The sequence below is a fragment of the Strix aluco genome, chromosome Z (genome assembly GCF_031877795.1).
Source record: "Strix aluco isolate bStrAlu1 chromosome Z, bStrAlu1.hap1, whole genome shotgun sequence".
Taxonomy (NCBI): domain Eukaryota; kingdom Metazoa; phylum Chordata; class Aves; order Strigiformes; family Strigidae; genus Strix; species Strix aluco.
Window position 1 is genome coordinate 93,276,981 of NC_133971.1, and position 18,528 is coordinate 93,295,508.

General features: G+C 49.5%; 1 protein-coding gene and 1 long non-coding RNA gene across 4 annotated transcripts in view; both read left to right on the forward strand.

Moving 5' to 3' along the window:
* Window positions 1–7,120: 7,120 nt before the first annotated feature.
* Window positions 7,121–11,099, forward strand: LOC141918406 (uncharacterized). The gene is made up of 2 exons (XR_012621679.1): window positions 7,121–7,259; window positions 9,535–11,099. It is a non-coding gene; the product is annotated as an uncharacterized LOC141918406 (long non-coding RNA).
* Window positions 11,100–13,475: 2,376 nt separating this feature from the next.
* The window catches only part of CTIF (cap binding complex dependent translation initiation factor), a 146,696-nt gene continuing 141,643 nt past the window's right edge, over window positions 13,476–18,528 (forward strand). For all 3 annotated transcript variants that reach the window (XM_074812782.1, XM_074812783.1, XM_074812784.1), the window contains exon 1: window positions 13,476–13,616. The gene's annotated coding sequence lies outside the window, so the exon portion shown is untranslated. The remainder of the gene's footprint in view (window positions 13,617–18,528) is intronic.

Sequence of the window (18,528 nt, forward strand, 5' to 3'; positions counted from 1 at the left end):
TCAGGATAATATTCTAGAGTGGCATGGAAATGCAGCACCATAAATACAGATGTGTTGAGTCTTAAATGTAAGATGCAGTTTGGCTTAAGTGGCATGCTAGGATATTTCCTAAAACAAAACTATTCCAGATGGGAGCTAAGTATTTAGCTTAATATCCATTTGTCTGGATTAAACTGTATCTGTTGTGACAGCGGAGCATGTTTGCTGCAGAAATTGCTGCAGAAGGCTGGACCTGAGCTGGCTCAGCCCCAGGCCAAGGTTTGAAGCACCCAGATCTGACAGCAGTGGCTTCCTTAGCAGACAGAGAGAACATGCTCCTGCCTTCAGTAAGAAAGCAATTTCAGAGCTGGAAAAGCAGGAAAGCATGACATTGTTTTTAATTCAAGACTGAGAGGGTTGAGCATGAGATCTGCTTGTTCTGAATTCCTGAAGGATGTGATCATCCAATATCATTCAAAGAAGAGATCATTCAAGTCAGTGTAGCAGTTAATGGCAACCTCTCCTGAAGGCATCGGTTTGCTTGGTAAACTTTCTTTCTTATATCTAGCATATGCTTTAAATATTATCTCATATATAGGTATATTAATTCTACATTTAATTACATTTTTAATCCCATCTTCAGTCCAAGGACAGACTCATGGAGAAGCATGGACTTTTTACTTAAAACGAAATATGCTTCTTCCCACTCTCTTAACTACACAGTGTTAAGAACCTGAAGATTGAAGCTTGTTTTTTTCTGTTTTCCCTTTCCCAATTTTTTATCCCCCTAATTTGTAGGTAGGGTAAACAATAAACTTTGGGCTTTGGGTTTGATCTAACTGTAAAGCGTTTGGAAACAACTGTGCAATAGTGCTGTTGTTAACATAGTCGGGGGGTCCGGGCATTTGGGATGTGAAAGGATTCAGCTGACTTAGTGTGTCTCAAATCCTAAAGCTTGATGAGGTCAAAGGGGCAGGGAGCTTCATGGCAGGCAAACAACAGAGGAGGTTCGTAGGTGCCTAATCATCTCCTGGGCCTCTGTGGGGAGAGGCTCGTTCCTGCCAGTGTGGATTGAGCACAACTTTCCGACGTTTCCTCAGCTTATGGTGTGCCCAGACATCTGCTTTGGGCCTGTACAGTTTGGTTTTGTTCTACAGAGCCAAGGTATTTTAGAGCTGGTTCAGCTGCAAGAACACAGGAATCCACCTGGGGTGCTCCGAGGCCTCCCGGCTGCCCCACCCATGGTCCAGGAGGGTACTGGAGGTCCTCTGTCACCCATGTGCCCATGCAGATGTCTTAGCTAGCATAAGACACTTGTGTTTGGGGACTTAAATAGACCCCTTTCTATTTGTTATGCTGACTTGCCTGCAAAATAATACAAAACAAACCCTCTTTTTACCCAAAATGAGATTTATCTCCCTGCTCTCCCAAATGCAAAAGAAAAATGTCTTGATGGCCACTCCACACTTCACCACTGTTAGTGACTTCAGTCGGACAGAAAATGGGTATGGGAGTGATGGAAACAACAACTGTGTGAGAAAAGGGTCCCAACCAGGGACGTGGCACCGTATGTCACTGCATGGCCGGGGATGATGAGGGGGACGGTCTCTAAGAGATGTGGTCTAATGGTCCAAGAGACATGGTCTAATACAGGGGTTCTCAACCTTTCCTTCACCACGGACCCCCTTTAAATACCTTCTGTGGCTGCGGGCCACCAAGACTTAATTCAAGATTCAAAGCACTCGACTACATCAAATATTTATTTCAATTTTCTCATGAAAGGTCTTCGAATTTGGAGAGAAGGGAAAATAAGTTAATCTGTTAATGCACACACTCCTATTATAATATCTTTACTGAAACAATTCCACATGAATTTAAGATAATAGCATCAACATTCTTCTTGCTCGAATGGCCCATTTTACAGTATTTTAACATGCTAATTCCAAATTTGATGCCAATTTTTACATTAAGATTTGATGAAAAGTTTTTACAGTTCTTCTCACCACACCCCTTGTCTGTCTGTGTTCAGTCACCATATATTTTTGTTTACAGGTCCAGGGCCACCACTTGGAGGAACAGACTTCAGCCCCGTTGTGGCCCTAAAGAGGGCCGTTGGGTTAAGAAAATGCCTTTAAGAGAAAAACCACCTGGTTAAAGTGGGTCCCACCAACCATACTAGCACCGAATAGTGCATCAGGGCAGGCAGGGGTGGGGGGGGCTTGAGTATGAGAGGAGCATTGAGGGCTGCAGGAAAAGGAGGCACAGTGCTTGCCGCAGGCCAGACCAAATGTTTCCGGGCTGGACGTTCTCCACCCCTGCTTTAAGCCTTCACAAGACCCCCTGTGATGACATCACGGCTCCCCAGGGGTCTGCAGACCACAGGTTGAGAACACTGGTCTAATACATCATGTGCTTCGGCAGCATTCAGGGAGAAATGTGGCTCCAGGTTAGTTTTTTGAACACCTGGGTGAATGCAGCAAGGATTTTATTTCTGCCTGGGTGTCCTCAGGCCAGATGGGGAACAGGAATAACCCATGTCAGCAAACACCTCTATCTCATGAGCAGTAAACGTCCAAGGCTGGAACAAGCTGTGCGCTACAGCCACAGGGGAACAAGACAACTCCCCTTGGTGCTTGTTCAGGACCTGTCTCAGGTTGCTCCAGGGCTTGGCTGCTGCTGGCAAAGGCTCAGATGTGGGAAAAGGGCTGGGAAGAGGAGGCTACTGGTATATCAGGGTCATGGTGGTGAGAACCTATTCTCACCACGGTCACGAGCACTCCTATAATTTGTCCTCTGTGTGACCACCTATTGCATGAAACCTATAGAAAACTAAGAAAACATCAGCTGCCCCCAGTCGATGGCTCAAAGGCAGAAACCCAGCTCTGTTTGACTATGCTTTATGTAAACTCTACTGCCACGTTTCACCTGCCGTGAACTACAACAGGAGCCCGGGGCGGTGGTTTCAAAGGCTGATGCCTGCTTTGACTGCGCCGGTGTTCAAAGCTGGAGCTGCTGTTGGATGTGGTGTGGGATGTGGTGCTGCTGGGGCAGACAGGCAGCAAATTCCCTGCTCTTGTCTCAAATAGGTTGTGATGTTAAGAGAAGGGAAGGGGGTGGGGAAAGATGGGGCTGTGGGTCTGGAGGACATGTGCTTGACGTGGAGTTTGTTAACGAGTCCAGTGGGACCAAGGAGGAGCTCCTCATTCCAGTCCTTGGTGGAGGTAACACCCCCCAGTGACACAAAGAAACTTTGCTGCTCTAAGATATCCTCCTATAATTCCCATCTATTATGAGGAATTATATATTCTCATTATTACGTGAAATAATATATTCCCATATATTATGAGGAAGTATATACTCCCATTATTATGGGGAAGAATATATTCCCATATATTATGTGGATGTGGTTTATCAACATCTCTGCCAAACCCCTTGACCCCAGTAGGAGTCAGGCAGCAGAAGCCAAAGGCATGCACAAACAATAATTTAATGCTGAAGATGGGAAACAGAAATCTCCTTATATATGTTGGAATTATCTTAGCTACATACTGATCTCCAGGTCTGTGAGGGATGTTGGTGGTCCCAGTGCCTGAGATCTGGTTGACGGATAGATCTTTTGCAAAGAGCCCATTTAATTCACACAAACTCAAATCTATTAAAAACCAAAACTTTTGCCTCTCCAGTGAGAGTTACATTCCTTCAGCATTCTCTCCCCTGTGCCCTTGGTTGGCCAGTGCCTTCACAGGGTGGTCACAGCCCCACCACAGCCAGGGATGCCACAAGGTTTGACGCTTACCTTTGCATCCAAGCATACCCAAATGATTTATCCGGGATTTCTCAGGCAATGTCTGCATGTAGCTCTTTCCCGAGGTCCACAGGAATAGACTTGCTGAGTTCAAGGCCAGGAGGGATGGTCTCCTCTGATGCCCTCTCTTATGCAGCCCAAAGGACCGCACCCAGTAATCCCCATACAATGTCCCCCGTTCTGTTTAAGCCCTAGCACACTATTTTAGAAGCCTCTATTAAATACACACACAAAAAAGAAACAACTCTGATTAAAGACTCCAGCTGATGAGGAATCCACCACAGCCCCAGGTCCCACACCCTTAATTACCTTTACTGTTGAATGCTTGCAACTAAATTTGTCCATCTTTCATGTGCTGCCATGCATCCCTGTATTTTATGATAATTTCTCTTCAATTATAATCGCTCTGTCCTGCAGAAAACAAATAGAAGCAGATTTATTCAGGGCTATCTTTGTAGCAAAATTCAGCCCTTTCTGAAGTCAAACCCCTCCTAGGAGAATACATCACTTGGGAGACGTGACCAGTCTTCTTTTTCTTTAAAACTGGAGAAAATAATTTCCCATCGCCTTGCTCTCTCATGACTTGTAGCATGACTCTGGTAATATCTGGTGCCTTTCCTTACAACTTGCTGGAATCCAAAAGTGGATGAAATAGACCATGAAGAAAGGATTTTACCTGGTGCAATTGCCAAGTGCTCCATAAATGCTCAGAACTTGGGCAAGAGAGAAGTAGGACTAGATGATCGTTGTAGGTCCCTTCCAACTGTACTACTCTATTCTAGAACCCAAAATCTTGTGTTTTTTCCAGAAGATGCTGAGGATCTTAAGGTGCTTGGCTTTGCAATACTTTGCTTCTCCAAATGGCCAGAAGTGCCTTGCAAACATCATGGACATCTAATCAATAAGGATTTTCTCACCTCCAGGACCTGAAAAATGCTAACGAAGGTTTGGGTCTATTATTGCTCTAACTGTCTGCACTTCAGCCCTTGTGAACAAAGCCTATCTGGGGAACGTGGGTTTATTATGCAGAAATTAAACATTATCTTCTGGAAATTATATTACCTGGAATCCAAAAGCAGGTCTTTCATGATTACTTTCCTTTCAAGAAAGGGGTTTCTCTCTGTGGAGTGCACTTAATTGTGTTGCTAGCACTTTTTAATTAGGATAATTTAGAAATTAAGTTAAATTAAACATTTTATTTCAGCAGTAGAAGAAGAGGGGACACTGGAATAACCGCTGACTGAAGGGCTATGCCTGTTCATTCTTGGTCTAGCTCCAAAGACCTGCTAATATTTATTCACAGGAGAGATGCACTCAGCATCTTCCCAGATTTTACTGTGCTTCTGAAACAAAGGGAATTTCCTCACTCAACGCAGGCAGGAAGCATAGGAAAACATCTCCTTGTGTCCCATCCCTGGGGAAAAGAGCTGATTCCTGATACACAGGAAAGCCAGGGTCTGTGGGACCATCCCTGCCTGGGGGCCCCCAGCTGGGTTAGAGCACCGTCATGCCATAGTGACATATTAGAAGAGCAAGTTTATTTTATAGCCAAAGCTCTGAAAAAGCTTGCCTCTTTTTTATAGCATTTGGGTGATTTTTTTTAGGAAAAATTGTGGGCAATTTGAGAACCTGTGGCAAACCGGGGTGTGGCATTCAGTGCTCTCACCCGTGCACGCACATCCCATCATGAGGGATATCCAGGAGAAACGTGTCCCTTCACAGCAAATAGGAGCTGGCTTCTTGCCTGAGCTTGGAACCCGAATAAAATATTTATCAGCCGCGTGAATGCAAATTTCCCAAGGACAGCTGTGGATATGATTTGATTTGCAGATATCTTGTGGCAGGGGTCCTTCAGCTGTCTTTTTCTTACCAGAAACCTAGGAAACAGGCAACTCGGAGGTGCTGGTGATAGAGGAAGAGGCAGGAGAGGGGAGAAGGGATGTGTGCCTCCTCCTTGGGCATGAATTTCAACGGTGAGAAAGCCTTGGGGTTGATGGATTTGCCATCAGGAATCTGGAGCTCATCTGTTATCCTTGGCTGATGGGGGGAAAGAGATGAAGAAGAGGTAACAGGAGATGAAGGCTCTATGTTCTTTGGAAGCCCCAGCCCAGCATCCTGGAAGCCATCCTCCAGGCACAGAGCTCCTCCTGTCTCCTCCAGTCAACACAATGGGGTGGTTCGAGGAGATTGGGGTAAAACAACTTGGTTTAGCTAAAGCTCATATTCAGTGTGCAGCATATGTTTATGAACTGCTCTGGGACAAAAGGTACCCACCACCCTGGAGATGAAGGGAGCCCCGGGTACGGCTTTTTAATGACAGTTGGAAATGCCTCAGTTTCCCTTCTAGGTGTTAGTTGTGGCATGGGGGTCAAATGAGGCTTTTGGGGAAGAAATAGGAAAAAATAAAGGTGACAGGCGAGAGGAGAGCAGTGAAGGACGCTAAGGGGGATAAGGAGGCTGTTACCTGGGAAGTGTTGCTCTGCTTGGAAAACAAATTAACATGTGCCAAGCAGCCTGATGGCAGGGTGATGCCACGCCGCTGGGGGAAGGGTGGGTGGCCAGCAGCACCCAGGGGTGATGGGGAGGCAGGAGGCTCCTCCAGCCCCTCGGGTCCTTCAGCTGCAGGGACACGCTCCAGCTCACAGCAGAGAAATGTGTGGGTCGGACCCAGTTGAAAAGATCTTTTATTTTTTTCTGTTATTTCAGACTCCGCACACTGTGTGTTTTGGGGCAAAAAAATAGAACTTTTGCTCTCAAACAACCAAATCTTTAAGCAGTGCCTATCCTACAGGGGATAACTAACTTCTGTTGAGCAGGTCATGTTGTTGGTTATTTGGAAGCTGCAAATTTCCATCTCCTGTATACGCTATCCTGTGTGTATATATGAGCATATCTGTAGTACATATTTATATTTCTGTCCCAGCACGGTTAATATAAATCTGCCCACTCTCATGCCTGAAGGCCATAGCATGATAAAAAGCCTGCCATACACCCGGCGTGCTTGTAGTCTGATACTGTTATCTCTTTTTTCCCCCTATCAAAAGCAGGACTGTGTCAAGTCCTTTTCTTCTAACAGCTTTCACAGTGAGCAGGGAATGAAAATGTTTCCCTTTCCTCCCCAGTCACCTTACTGGGAAGGCAAATGGGTCTAAACTGGGTGTACCAGCCCTCAGCAGCTGCTGGGGAATGGAGGGGAGGGCTTCAGCTGGGTGTATTTTTACCAAAGTGATGTGATAAGAAGCAAAGCCCGCGTGAAGATAAGCTTGTTTATTTTATTAGCAGATCAAGAATAAATCCTGAGCTCTTGTCATTGCCCAACCTGACCTGCTGGCCTGTGAAAACCACAAGTTGCCTTGTCCAGAGTAGGGTTTCATTACGAGGTTAAGGACTATCATTTCATGGTGTGAAGATGCCCAGTGGGAAAGAGAGGATGAAAGACTTGGGTGCTCTGAGACGTCACATCTCCTTGGTGGAGGTAGGTGTGTAAGTCCTTCCCCTTGAAGGAACGGAGTCTGAGCGACCCTGATGGTTTCTCCGTTGCACATAATATATAAACTATACTTATCTGACTCAAATATACGTATTTTCCAAGCTCACCCATACTTGCTGGGTGGCGGAGTGCTGTTTGCTGCCAATCCTCCTTCCTGTTTGTGGTGGCTCTGCTGGTAGCAGAGATGAGAGAGGATTTGGGGGAAAGGGAGGATCTCCACACCAGCAGGTGAGTCAGAGCCAGAAAAGGCATCATTACAAGATGCGTGGGAGATAACAGAGGGTGCAGGAAGGTGATGCAGAAGGATGTGGTCTCCCAGGAGTGGAGAAGCAAGAAGTTGGGCTGCTGGTGTGAGTAGGGGTTTGGTGAAAGCCTCCTTGGTGGGCTTCATGATCTTCCCCACCAGATCCTGGAGTAACCCAAGGTCAGGCAAGGAAGTTGCCACCACCCTGAAGGTGATGAGGCACAAGACTGTAACAGCCTGAGACACTTCTCATTTTCCCAGAGAGGAAGATTTTCTCCTAGGACTTCATCCTGAGGACCAGAGACAAATGTTCAAAGAGTCCTTCTCAGTCCTTGCTAACCCAGGGCTGCTGGCAGCTCTACAAACATTGGTGGTGATTTAAACCTGGTGAAAGCTGACTCACAAAGTACTTTACCAACAGGGTAAGTAGAGCTGTACCCACTCAGGGGAGGAAAACTGAAGCTGAGAACTGATGGCTTTTGTCTATCATCACCAGTGACAGAGCCCAGGTTATTCAAACTCAAGCCCATTGAGTCATGCTGCCTTCCACTCCTCTCCAGCCAAGGGTTGGGCTAGCAGCCCCATGGTAGTACCTGCACTGGCTCTAGCAGAACTGGCTCATATGGTGCAGCCACCACAGCTCGGTGTGGTGCCCAGCCTTCTCTCCTCAGCCTTGTTTCTAAGGAAAAGTGTACCTGGGACCAGAGTGCTAGCTCTCCAGCTTGCCTAAAGCATGGCTTTCCTCCAAAACCTCTTAGTTGTAGTCTCCTTCTTGCTACTCCTTCATTCCAGGTAGTCTTTTGGGGATATAGCTTGCTTAAAAGTCAACAGTGTCAATGAAATTGCCTGTAAGGAATGATGAAATGAATGAGTGATGAAATGGCCAAATCATAGAACCATACAATCACAGACTGGTTTGGGCTGGAAGGGACGTTTAAAGGCCATCTAGTCCAACCTCCTGCCATAAGCCGGGACATCTTCACTAGATCAGGTTGCTCAGAGCCCCGTCCAACCTGGCCTGGAATGTTTCCAGGGATGGGGCATCGACCACCTCTCTGGGCAACCTGTGCCAGTGCCTCACCACCATCGTAAACAATTTCTTCCTTCTATCTATTCTGAATCTCCCCTCTTTTAGTTTAAAACTGTTACCCCTTGTCCTATGGGTACAGGCCCTACCAAAAAGTCTGTCCCCATCTTTCTTCTAAGCCCCCTTTAAGTATTGAAAGGTCACAATAAAGTCTTCCCAAGAGAGACAAACTGGAAGAGATACTTGCTCTCGTCCTCCATCCAGCACCCTGGATTTTCCACACCCCTCACCCTGGCGCCAGTAAAATTCCCCTGCTTCTTCTCCCACCCCATCAATTAGCAATTCCCTCCCGCTGCACCCCTCTAAGCAGCATCTCAATCCTCCGATGCAATTAATATCTACAATAAGGGAGTATGAAAAAAAAATCCCATTTGCTACCAGAGGAAAAGAGCGATATATCTGGGTTACTGGAATATTTCCTGGCTGGCTGTGCCTCTTCAAAATGTGCTTATCAATGGTTAATTTGAAATCATTCTCCAGCAAACCCAGAGTTATTGATGTCCCCGTCAGGGATGCTTTCTGTCACACTGCAGAGGCATCTGACAGGATCAGCCCTGCCTGGTGTTGAGGACATCCTTCATCACCCATCTCAAGTCCTTGTGATACCTCTGACAGCTCTCAGCTCGGCCTCCTCAGCAGCTTGACCTTTGCAAATGCCCATGTGTTTCCTTGTGGCTAGATTAGTGGCAATCCTTTAAATTGGTAATTTGTTCTTACCTGGGTAATCATACTTTGCATTTCTAAGGCCTCTTTAATCCAAAGATGTAGCTGTGAATTAAATCAGGGGAGGAAAGTAATGAATTATGTCCAGGTAGCCTCATTATTCAGCTGAGTTATGTGAAATACGGGAAATTAGGGATATTATTTTAAGGACATGGGAGGTCAAGGAGAAAATCCAAATGTTCTGAGTTGTACCTTCTCATCTGTAGTATGGAAAGTGGCATCAGACCTGGATTTCAACCCATATGCAGCAAAGCAGTCTTCATAAACCCAGCTCTCCAGGAGCCCAGACCCATCCTGTTCCAGACCTCCGCCGGATACCAGTGAATTTAGCCTTGACTTGAAAACAGCCTTGGCACCGATCACCGCGCTGGATACAAATGCCCTTCTAAAAATAACTGAGAAGTGGGGGAAGGAGCCTGTCCCCGTGCTCAGCGTTTCAAAACCAGCTTCTCCTCTTGCCATAGCAAAGCATTGCTTCACCCGTGGATACCCTGCTCTGAAATTAGATTTTTATATATATATAGGAGACAGTCTTGACAACTTTGTTCTGTCTCTTGCCGCAAACATCCTGGCTGGCCACATTCGCATCCCATCACCTCAGTTTCTCTCTAGTTTTGCTGCCAGACTAGCTCATCCCATAAGATTTGGGTGGAGGAGGAACCGCTGGAGCCCCACGTCCAATGCCGCCGGCCCCCCAGGCACGGATGGACGTCTCCGTGCTCGGGAAGGAGAGCAGAGCCGCTCACTCAGGCTCTGTCGGGACAGAATAAAGACCTTGTCTGTCTCCAGTCCTTGCTTCTACAGTAGGTCTATTATTTGGATTTTTAAAGGAGGTCTATTTGCTTTCAAGTCAACTCCAGCCTAGCCAAAATAATGATCTCTCTGACTCTGGCAGGGAGATTGTTGACCCAACTGTTTTAAGGGTTTCTTTTCCTGCAGGAGCCTCTGATGGAGCATCTAAGCACTTGATGGCCATGGTGGCATTTTGCAGGTCACTTCTTAGAAACCTGTTGAGTCTCCATCCTGGGAGACATCCCCATCATCCCACCTATGCCAGAAGTACTTGGGGAAGAAGAAAGGATTTCCCTTCTTCTTCAGTTCATTTTTTCAGTATCTATCTGTATGTATAACTGAGCTTTCCACACAGGGGATCTATAATTTGAGCAGAACACAGTACGCTGAATTTTGCCTTCAGCTACACTCTGTGAAGCCAACATTTGCTCCAAGCTACTGAGGGAGCGCCAAGCTACCAGCACACCGCAGTTACGAGCAAGGTACTTTGTAAATAATCTGTATTTCCCCTTCGAAGCAGCAGGTGCCCATCACAGCTAAGCCATTTTAAGGGGTATTGCCAGGGCAAGGGCAGACTTTGGCACAGCATCATTTTGGTTGCAGTTTCTGCTCTCAAATATCTTCGTGTCCCTGGCTGCTCTTTCTGTCTCTTTTCCTGGGACAAATATCTTGAGGCTGGAGCTTTTCCCACTGGCAGAGATCCACCAGTTCCCACTGAACTGGGAGAGAGCTGAGGGAGGCTCTTAACATCTTCCCAGAGATGCTCAGCGCTTTCCCAGGAGCAACCCTGGGAGGATGGTGAGGCAGGATACGGACCTGCCCACACGGGTCCCAGCATCTTGTGGACTCTGTGCTTGTCAGCATAAGGAGCCAGGCAGCCTGCCTCAATTCCCTCTGCTAAGGCGATGGAGGAACTCCCCTGACGCCTCCCTACCTCCCTAAACACACTCTTTTAATAAAAAGCCGATTTAATTTCCCAAGCACTGAGTCATCTCTTGTTATTACCTGGCGTATGGTACCCAAAACAGCAGCCACAGCATCTTTTCCTTAAAAGAAGGATGTTTCATTCCCTTCTCCATCCCCAGCTTTTCACAACTCCTCGCTTTTTTTCCTTTTAAGCAGAAACCCTCTCCTTTCCCAATTTCCCGCCTTCCTAAACTGCAGTGGGATTAAGCCAGAAGCAGGGACAAAAGGAGGCCGAGCTGCTGAGCACACACATCGGAGGGGCTGGAGGGGAGCGGGATTGCACCCACACAGGGATGGGACCAGCAGCTCCGCTTTGCCCTTTGGACCCAGAGCCGCACCAGCTCCTGGAGAAAAGTCCCCGGTGACTGTAAAGCTGTGTTTTCTTCCTGCTGGGACAGGTTAATAACTATCGGCACAACCAGCGTGGCCGTGGAGCTTTGCACCCGTGCTCCCCAGGTTTCCCTTTAGTCATCCCCTGCCCTCCAGGTCCAAATTCCCCCCCCAACTACTCAAGGGATGACTCCAGCTCCCTCCCGTGCTCTTGCAGACACCACGCTCTGCGGGATGGGTCATTCCCCACCCAAAAAACATCTCAGGCTGGCAGCTGTGTGCCCTGATCCAGCACCCAGCTGGGCTCCTCAACCAGCACACCCAGTCCCCAGCCACACCCGGTGAGAACCTGGGATGCCCGGTGGCATTTTGCACTGCCACCCGCTCAGGGGATGCCTTCAGCAGGGCGGGCAGGGATGCACAGAGACGTCCCACCGTGGGGCCAGCACCTCGTGCCCACCCAGCAGCAGGACTTTACACGTGACAGCGTGTTCACACCACTCGTACTACAGGCCAGTGTTCTGCAAAGAGGGTGATTTGCTATAAATAACTAGCTGAGATGAATTGTTATCAGGTTAAAGTTGACAATCCCAATCGCACTGGCATTTCAAAAAATGCTCGTTAATGCAAGAGCTGATCCTACCTTTTTTTTTTTTTTTTTTTTTCTCCTCCATCGACTCTGCTCTCACACACCAGGAGCATCCTTGGGAAATCCTGGTCCTGGGTGCTCTCGGCTTAGGGGATGTGGGGCTGGAGAGGATGCGGGGGGGCTGGAGGAGGAGATAAGCCGGGGAAAAGGGATGTGGGCAGAGCCGTTGTCTGCCCCAGTGAGTTCTGCACGGCAGCTCAGCCTTCACTGGAGCAACGCTATTGGTGCTCGGATTAATAATTAAACCGTAGTATGATCATAGATAAAAATATGAAAATCCAGGCAGTTCCCCTTCGCTTAAAATACAACAAAATAAAAAAAAAAAATGTGGCGCTAAATTAACAATGTGCTCTCCCAATTATAGCCACCCTCCGGTGAATACAAGGTTGTCATGGCAACCTGCCCAGCAAACGATAGGGCCAAAAATAAAGCGCAGCAGGGAGAGAGATCTTTTGAATCTGATTTTGCTGTCAAAGTAGAATTAAGGTTTCTTCAGAGGCCAGCTCTTCTGGTTAATTTATGGCCGCGGTTCCTCCGTTGATGTTCATTAACATGATCCATTTATCCCGATGAATGTTCGGGCAGAAGTAGGCAGAGAGCAACAAAGAATTCATGGCTAGAAATAAAAGTTACCTCTTGAATCTAACCCAAACAACAAGAGAGGGGGAATGGCTGGGCGGGTTGGTGTTTCTGAGAGCCCGATGGGGTAAGGAGAAGGTGGTTTAAAACGCTTGTAGGAACATTTCCAAGCGGCTTTGAGCAGGTCTGAGGTGTCTCTAACAGATCCAGCTGGCTGGGTGTTTAAAAGGTGTGTAAATTCCGGGTTTTTACATTTCCCGACTCAGAGTTTTGTGTATTTATATGGAAACGCTTGGTTTATATGGAAACATTTGCAGTTTCCTTCTTAAACTCAGTTTAAACCCGCCTTTTTAAGGTCAGCTTTTTAAGCTCAGCTTAAAACCCGTCTCCTTAAAGCCCAGCTGGATGTGCGGAGGAAGCGGAGGATGCTGCAGGACGCAGCCTGGCCGGCCAGGGAGATGCGAAAATGAGATTACAGTGTTCAACCGGGGGCTTGGAACGGACTGTGTGTGTGTGTGTGTGTGTGTGTGTGTTAAAAAATGACGCCACAAAAGCCGGTCTGAAATCGGGGCGGTTTAACGGACCCGGTGGCCGGTGAGGAGCTGGGGAGGGGGGTGGGAGGCGCTCGGTGGTCGTGGGGGGGACACCCAACACTGCTCAGGGACCCCAGGGCTGAGGGGGGAGCGCGGCACCGTCGCGGGCAGGCCGGGCGGCGGGGCGCGGACTACATCTCCCGGCAGGGCCGGCGGCGGAGGAGTCAGCGGCGGGGGCCGGCCCGGGCGGGGCGGGCGGGCGCGTCACTCTCCGGCCGCCCCGGCGCGTCCCTCCGCCGGAGCCGGAGCCGGGTGTCTCCTCCCGGCCCTTGTCCCCTGTTCCCCCCCCCCTCCCCTTGTCCCCTTGTCCCCCCTCACCTCAGCGCGGCGCCCATGAGCCTCCCGGCGGGGGTCTGACACCGCCCGGCCCCGCTGCTCGGTAAGGCCGGGGAGGGGGGGCCATGACACAGCAGCCGGTGCGGCGGCGGGGAGGGAAAAGGCGGCGGGGGTGGGGGGGGGGGGGGCACGTCCCGCCTTTTGTCTCCCTCAGAAATCCTAAAAACCCCCAACACCCCCTTGCCCCCCAAAACAACCCCCGCGTGTGGGTGCACTCGGGGGTTGCAGACAGCGTGGCCGTCCTGGGGGTGGGTTTTAATGGGGCGGTTGAAGCCGGGACACGGGGATTTGGCCTCTCGGGTGGTTTCCGTCAGCATGAGCGGCCTCGTCCTCGGGGCGGGGGTTCGTCCCTTCGCTGACAATTTGTGCACAAACACCACCCCCACCCCCACCCCCCCTCGGTATTTCCCTCCCCTGGCAAAGGCGAGCGGCGGGAAGGGCGGTAACGGGGGCGGCGGGGGTCCAGGGCTTGGGCACGGCGCTCGGGCCTCTGGAAGCTTCCCGGGCCGCTTCGTTATCCCTGACGAAGGGCAGGGCTGGCTTCTCCTCTGGCGAAGACAAAAAAAAAAACCACCAACAAAAAAGGAGAGGGGAACCCATCGTCCAGTCCCCGTTGCAGTGAAGCGTGGTTGGTGGTTCTCCCCTTCGCAGCAAAGCCGGCGGGGGCTCGGCACAGCGAGGCGTCGGGGCGGGAGAACGCGAGCGGTGGCAGCGTGCCCGGGCACAAAGATGCCGCCTGGTTTAACCCGGAGCATGGAAGGGAACGTCCCCGGGTGGGATGCCCGCTGCTGTGTGGTCTAGAGGTGGGAGCATCTCCCCCCTCCCCCGGGGGTGCTTCCCCCAGTCCTTGACGCCGGGTTGGGTTTGGGTGTAGCAAGCGAGGACTCGGCTAAATTTTTGTTGTTGTTTCAAGATTAGCGTTTTCCTGCAGAGTCACTCTGGTTGCACGTGGTCTTGGGGACTGTGGGTGACAGGAGGGGACAACAGATGTCAGTGGCGGCGGAGCCGCCGGAGTCGCGGGACGTTTTTTGATGCAGCTGCCCCCAGAGATGCCGGATGCCTGGAGAGGTTGTTGATGGGTGCCCCTGGTGTCCCAGGGCCTCAAATCTCATCCTTGGAGTTGCTTTTCCATCAGATGAGACTAAGGTTCATCTCCCAGGTCTCTTCCCTGTGTCAGGCTCCTCTGGAAGGGGTTGAGACCCCCACCAGTAAGACCCCACACTGGGCCAGGTCGCAATCCCATTAAATTAGAAAGGGGCAGGGGCTGTTTCCCAGCATGAGGAGAATGTCTGGAGTGCCCTGGGCCTCTCTGGAGATGTGGTGGGTCCTGAAATAGGCCATTTCCACATGTCCATCTGCGCCACCCTCGTTCCTGCTCCAATAATCCGTGCTGCTCTTCCTCCATCACTCAGGTATGGAATGAAGCTTGAAGTCACACCTTGTTAATAGAAATGAAAGAGGTGGGAGGAAGCAGAAGATACACTGAGCTTCCAGGTTGTTTCTCTCAACCCAAAGATACCAAAATAAGACCAGGTGGTTTAATAGTCCCTCCTCTCCAAAATCCAGGAGGGCTTTTTGGTGGTGGACCATCCTCTGAGCATCCAGATGCTGGCAGGGGGTGCCACATGGGATGGAGGAGGCAGCGTCCCACCCTGCTTACGGCTTCTATGACCATGACAAGCAAATATTCACACTTTGTCTCCAGTGAGTGGGGAAAAAACCACATTTTATTGTGTCAATCCACATTGCTTTTCCTCATAAGGACCATAAAGGCTTTGCTCTGCCTTTGCTGATCCAGAGGTCCAAGAACAAAACCTTGCGCTGGATTTTATTCCCTCGAGCCTTGAGTAAAATTTGTAGGCTGTGATTTCCCCGCGTTAAGTGTGTTATCTTTGGCAGAGAGACGCGCGGTGTCTGTTTTGGGAAGCTCAGGCTATGCATGTATGTAAAGCTCTTTCCCTCTGAGCTCTGTCTGAGACCTCCTTGCGGTGCAGGTACTGCAGTGGAGGGCTCTGTGGATTTAAGGTGTCATGGTTAAATTGTTGTGGGACTTGTCCAGCTCTTAGGAAGCATTTTTTTAAATCATTTATAAGATCTCAGGTTGCTTTTAAAGGAAAGCAGAGGAGCAGCGTTGGATGGTGAAGGTGACGTGGGAATGCGACTTGTTTCAGGTGAGCTGGAGGGTAAAACCCTGCACCCAGGAGCTCCCTGACCAACGGGAGACCGGAGAAACCATTTCTGGGGATGAATTGAAGACCAGTTCTGCCTTTGCCAGGGGATGTGGGAGAGGACTGAGCTACTTGAGGGTCTTGTCTGTCTGGAAGAGAAAAATACTCTTTTTTTTTTTTTTTTACTCTCTGAGCATCCTCACTTCGCAGGCAAGTGCTCCGTTGAGTTCACTCTGTTGTGGTCTCCTGGTGAGGACAAATTTTGCTATGCTGACTCTCTGCTTCCTTCTCATTTTGTGTCTCTCTCTCCTGTTTCTCCTTGCAGCTGTCCTTGCTGCTGCTTGGTCTTTTCCCAGCAGGACTGGTGTGAAATTGTGGTAGTTATCACTGGTTGAGGTTTTGCCCGAAGGTCTCTGCAGAGTGGCAAGAAAACCGTCCTGGACCTTATTTAATTTAATGTTCTTGCTGCTCACGTGAGTCTTTGGGGTCCTGTGTATTTGTGAGGAGCTATACCTGAAAGTATAGTAAGACTATGGTTTCTGTGGAAGCTGGGGGCAGCCGATGACCTATTGCAGGGGCTGTTTGGGGCACATTTAGCGTATTGCTTGACTATTTCAATGGAGGGATTAAATATTCCTAATTATTTCATTGTTCTTAAGTTTGGCAGAAGTATCAGGACATTTACATTGCACATGCCATTGTTAAGTTTCAGAGTTAACGGTCTGCTGCTTAGTTTGGGGTAGCTCATGGTCTTCATCAGACTGGGGAAAGGACAACTGTTCCTGTCTTGAAAAGCTGGAAGCATTGAGGCTTCTGGACAAATAATCTCCATAAATGCTTTAGGATGTTCTTGTGAAACTCCTCGGAGAAGGTGCAGTTCTGCTACCTGAGTATAATTAGCGCATTACTGAGTCATCCGAAATAAAGGGCTAGTGTAGCTAACCAATCATTTCTGTTTGTTTGAGAGACTGGCTATTTTGTTTTTATTTATTTATATATATGTGTGTGCACATATATAGTCATTTACACCACAGATGCCCTGCTACTGATCCTGAGAGAAATCTGTTTCCTGTTCAGTTCAGACTGAAATGGAGATGACGCTGGATGTTCTCAAAACTTCTGTGCTGTTAACCCTCAGCTTCCCTGCTGAAAAGAGAGATTTTGTTTCTTCCACATCTGCCTTGGGCGGTGCCATGATTGGTCTTGTCTGACTGGACTCTGCGTTGTCATTGCTGGTCTTCTGCAAGGTGGAGGTACCGCAGCAGTGCCCAGGAGAGGGGATGGTGTCTCTGTAATGGATTTGAGATCTTTGCTGTTTTGAGTTAGCTTTCAGAGACTCCTGTGAGGCAGTCCATGGTCCTATGAGGCTTTAGGAACTGCGGCTTGGCTAGGAGTAGTCTTGTGCTTACTTCAGAAAAAACATTGCTCCTGTCTCCTCTTCTACAGAGACAACCCTTGGCCTCCCCTGTCCCCCAGGCACGTAGCAGTTGTGGTACAGGAGAAGAAAAACCTGGTTTCTTAGGCGGTAGGTGAAGCTGTGGTGACACAACTAAACTCCTGCCTCTGCTATCTCTGCAGGACCAAACCCTGCTGTGCCTGTTGGCCAGGAGGCTGCCGCAGGAGTGTTTCATAACGTGTAGCAATTTATCGAGGGCGTCTCCCCTGTGGCCACCAGCACTAGCTCAGCTTCACCTTCTGCCCCAGCATGGTTGCGTCCACCACGCCGCGGGGAGGTGATGGAAGTAATCTGCATCTCTCAGGTGGCTGGACGGAGAGGATTATGGGTGGGACGACGTGTTTCTGGAGGAGATGTCGCTGGGATGGGGAGTGGAGGTGGGCAGCTCTTTGGTGTGCCACATCCCTTGGTGTCATGTCACGCGCGGGTGACCCGAGGATGCAAACACAAGCTTCTTGTTTCTCCCCGGTGGTTTTGTCTTAATGCAAGAGAACGACAGCCAACCTTCCCCCTTGCTCTGGAGCTGGCCCAGCTTGCTGGGACTGGTTTGTACAGCCTGCGACATTCCGGGAGAGCTTCATCACCACTGGAGCCTGCCCTGCGCTGAAGCAGAAGCTACTGGGAGACATAGAGCTGCCACCAGCTTCCACAGCCACCTGCGATGGGGAACCGTTAGTGGGGTTTGTAATTAATTCTGGAAAATGCTTTTGAACTCGTGGAATCCTGGAGGAGCCACGTTGCTTGGCTTGTGTTCACCAGGACCTTGGGAGAAGCTGGTGTTCACAACCAAGCTGTTGCCACCCCTCTGCTGCCTGTTGCGTTGGGTGGCAGCAGGCACGGGAGGTGAGGGGCTGGGTGAGCACAGGGGCACGGGAGGCCTGCAGCCACAGCTGCTCTTGCTGCCACGTGGGCCATGGAGATGTCGTTTTGGAGCCACCAGCTTCCGCAGGTGGCTTTGAAGGGTGCTCAGGTCTGCAAAAACACATCTTAGTGTTTGCTGACGGAGGATCTCACAGGAGTAATCGTGGGGTGAATTTTAAAGGGTTTTTTTCTCCTGCAGAGAAGTGTGTGCTCTGGTCACCAGCGGGACTATGGCGTAGTTGAGGTCCAGCCATGCCAGCCCAAAGCCGTGGTCTGCAGACAGTGTTTTGCTTTAGGGTGCTGGCATCTACTTGCATCACCCAGCCAAAAGCAAACCCCATGGGCCAGAGGGCTCCTGGGCGCCGTGGCTGGCTGCAACCAAGCCAGAGGGGATTTTAATAATGCACCATCTTGGGTGTCTGGGCAAGAGAGGAAAAGAAAGCAGGAAAGGTTGTGGTTGTGCTGTGGTT